The sequence below is a fragment of the Orycteropus afer genome, unplaced genomic scaffold, assembly GCF_000298275.1.
Source record: "Orycteropus afer afer isolate SDZICR_OR568_19922 unplaced genomic scaffold, OryAfe1.0 scaffold00106, whole genome shotgun sequence".
NCBI lineage: Eukaryota > Metazoa > Chordata > Mammalia > Tubulidentata > Orycteropodidae > Orycteropus > Orycteropus afer.
In genome coordinates this window covers 6,891,817-6,895,753 of record NW_006921693.1, presented here as the reverse complement: position 1 = coordinate 6,895,753, position 3,937 = coordinate 6,891,817, and positions in this window count along the sequence as shown.

The following is a 3,937-nucleotide window of genomic DNA, read 5'->3' as shown; positions in this document are numbered from 1 at the left end:
TGGATGATATTCTTGATGTCATTCCATAATTCCTCTGGTGTTTGGTCATTGGTGTTCAATGCATCAAATCTGTTCTTTAGATGGTCTCTAAATTCAGATACAATATAAGCAAGGTCATATTTTGGCTCTTGTAGACTTCTTTTAATTGCCTTCAGCTTCAACTTGAACTTGCATATGAGCAGTTGATGGTATGTTCCACAATCAGCTCTTGGCCTTATTTTGGCTGAAGATACTGAGCTTCTCCTTCACCTCTTGCCACAGATGTAGTCAATCTGATTCCTGTGTACTCCATCTGGTGAAGTCCACATGTATAGCCACCATTTGTGTTGTTGAAAAAAGGTATTTGCAATGAATAAGTTGTTGGTCTTGCAAATTCTTATCACGTGATCTCCAACGTTATTTCTATCACCATGGCCATATTTTCCAACTACTGGTGATTCTTCTTTGTTTCCAACTTTTACATTCTAGTCACCACTGATAATCAACACATCACGATTGCATGTTCGGTCAATTTCAAACTGCAGAAGTTGGTAAAAAAATATTCAGTTTCCTCATCTTTGGATTTGGTGATTGCTGCATAAATTTAAACAACAGTAGTGTTAACTGGTTTTCCTTGTAGGTGTATGAATATCCTATCACTGACAGCATTTTACTTCAGAACAGATCTTGATACATTCTTTGTGATGATGAATGCCATGCCATTCCTCTTCAATTTGTCATTCCCACCATAGTAGAGCAGCATATGGTTGTCTGATTCAAAATGGCCAAAACCAATCCATTTCAGCTCAGTAATGCCTAGTATATCAATCTTTATGCATTCCATTTCATTTTTGACAACTTCCAATTTTCCTAGATTCATACTTTGTACATTCCATGTTCCCATTATTAATAGATGTGTGTAGCTATTTCTTCTCATCTTGAGTTGTGCCACATCAGCAAATGGAGGTCTATCCACATCATTAAGGTCAGCTCTACTCTGAGAAGGCAGCTCTTCCCCAGTTGTATTTTGAGTGCCTTCTGACCTGAGCGGTTCATCTTCCGGGACTATATCGGATATTTCAGGGCTATTCATAAAGCTTTCTAGTAATACATCAGGCAGTGTTACACTGCTATTCATAAGGTTTTCCCTGGCCAATTATTTGAGAAGTGGATGGCCTTGTCCTTCTTCTGAATCTGTCTTAGTCTAGAAGCTCTGCTGAAACCTGTCCACCATGGGTAACTCTGCTGGCATTTGAAACACCAGTGGCATAGCCTCCAGATTCACAGCAACACACAAGCCACGAGAGTATGACAAAGTAACAGACAAGTTTGTCTCCCTTAGTTGTTCCAAACCGCTCCACTCACTTCCTGGTCTCCCTCAGCCACTCCAAACCCCATTCACAGGTACCAAGGGTTAAAACTTCTACATATTTTTTGGGGGGGCTCAATTCAATCCACAACATTCCATTTCCATTGTTTTCTGTTTATCTTGAGCAAAATATACCTTTCCATGGCTGGCAGGAGTCCCATTCACTAATTCTCAGAGAAATCTACCAACTTAGCTTAAGATTTTGAGCTCACTTTCTTCCCATATCTGTTAGTGTTTTATGGTGGGTATGTCCTTTGAGTCAACTAAAATTTGTTGAGCATCTGCTCTAAGCCAAGCACTGTTTCAGAGTGGAGTTTCACAGGAGTTCCACCTGCCACTCTGTGGAAGGAAGACTGGGCAATCTACTGTAAAGATTTACCACCTTGGAAACCCAAAGGGGGTTGCTATGAGTCGGAATCAACTCAATGGCAGTTTTAACACCCTTTGAGTCAGGTCACCAGTCTTGAGCAATACACACTCTTCTTGGGGCTTGTGGCATGTCTCTGGCTCAGAGCATTACCTTCCAGATCACAGGCTGCTGTTCGAAAGACACACACAGCCAACACCAGCTACACTGTTTCTGTGATGAATAAGACAGAGAAAATCCTTTTCTCATAGAACTTGAATTCTAGTGGGGAGACAAGTAATGACAACTAAATGAACAAGGAAATTTTAGATCATGATGTTAGTGATGTATGAGAAACAGACCGATTTAGTAGGGTGGCCAGGGAAGGAGCCACTGAAGAAGTGGCATGAAAAGATGACCACAGAGATATCTAGAGGTCAAGAACTGCAGACTGAGAGAGAACATCTGAAAAGCTCCAAGGCAAGAACTGGAGAGCACCAGGACCATGGTCATGGGGATATCAAGCCCAACTGGCACAACATACTACACAGAAACACTGTTCTACAGCCTACTTTGGAAGTAGCAACTGAGGTCTTAAAAGCTTGCAAGCAGCCATCGAGATGCAACAATGGGTCTCTCTTCGTCTGGTGCAAAGAAGAATGAAGAAAACTAAAGACACATGAAAACAATTAGTCCAAGGGACTAGTGGACCATGAGAACCTCAGCCTACATGACCATGAGACCAGAAGAACTAGATGGTGCCTGGCTACCACTGTCAACCACTGAAAAAGGAATCCATGTAGAAGATCCTGGATAGAGTGGGAGAATGTGAAACAAAATTCATAATCATAAAAAAGACTACGCTTACTGGTGTCATAGAGACTATAGCCCCTAATCACCTCTTGGGCCAGGAATTGAACTCACTCCCATGGCTTCCAGTGAAACAATAGACAGGCTTATAAGGTGAACATGTACACCAGGCAGGTACACTCCTTAGAACAATCAACCATGGGAGATAAGAAGGGCAGTATTTACACAGGGAGATAGCTCAGAGGGCAGGAATGCATAGGAAAGGACACAAAGAAAAAGTTGCCACAGGGAGGAAGTGGGAAGAGAGCTGTTACATTATGGGGATTGCAATCAATGTTATGAAACAAAATGTGTATAAATTGCTATTTGGAAAATGAATTTGCTCTGTAAACTTTCAAACAAATCACAATTTTTTTTAAAAAAAGAAAGAATTGAGGAGCAGAGAGCATTCCCTTATGTCCAGGCAGAGTGGCAAGAGGGCCTGAGACAGGAGAGGTAGATGGACAGGCAGACAGCAAAGCTTGTGGTCACTGCATATTTATTGAATGAATGACTGATCTAATGGCCCAAAATTCCAGCACTTGTATCTTACAAGCTTCTTGGGCCACACTTTCTTGCATGATGCCAATGTAGCTGAGTTTTCACCTTTCCCCCACTTTTGCTCTCTCAAAACTCAGCTTAAAAAAAAAAAAAAAAGAGCACTGGGGGCATAGTGCCTAAGGCATTAGACTGCTAACCAGAAGGTTAGCGATTCAAGCCCACCTGCAGAGGCTAACTGGGCAATCTACTTCTGTAAAGATTTACCACCTTGGAAACCCAAAGGGAGTCGCTATGAGTCGGAATCAACTCAATGGCAGTTTTAACACCCTTTGAGTCAGGTCACCAGTCTTGAGCAATACACACACTTCTCAGGGCTTGTGGAATGCATGTCTCTGGCTCAGAGCACTGCCTTCCATGTCACAGGCTGCTGTTCCAAAGACACATACATCCAACACCAGCTACATGCACAGCCAGGCCAGCACGGCTTTTTCCTCACCTATCTCCCAACCCCATAACCTTCAGTTCAACCTGATTAACATTTATTGAGCAACTACTGACTCAACATCATGTAACCACCACCACGTCCTCTAGGAGCCTCTGTTTTCTTATCTATACAGTGGGGTAATAACAGCATCTACCTCGTGGTCTGTCCATCAGGACTGAGAAAGAGCATGTAATGCTCTCAAGCTAGTACCCAGCAAACAGGCTACACAAGTCAAAATATAAAGATGGAAGAAAGTGATTTCTGCCTTCCAAGTACCTCTAAAGAATTAGATGGGTACTTAAAGAGCCAACTAAGATAAGTGCTGAATAAAGGCATAAACCAAGACTACTGGGTAGATGCAGGGGACAGTTAGCACTGACCTACTGAGTAGATGTGGAGGGCAGTCAGG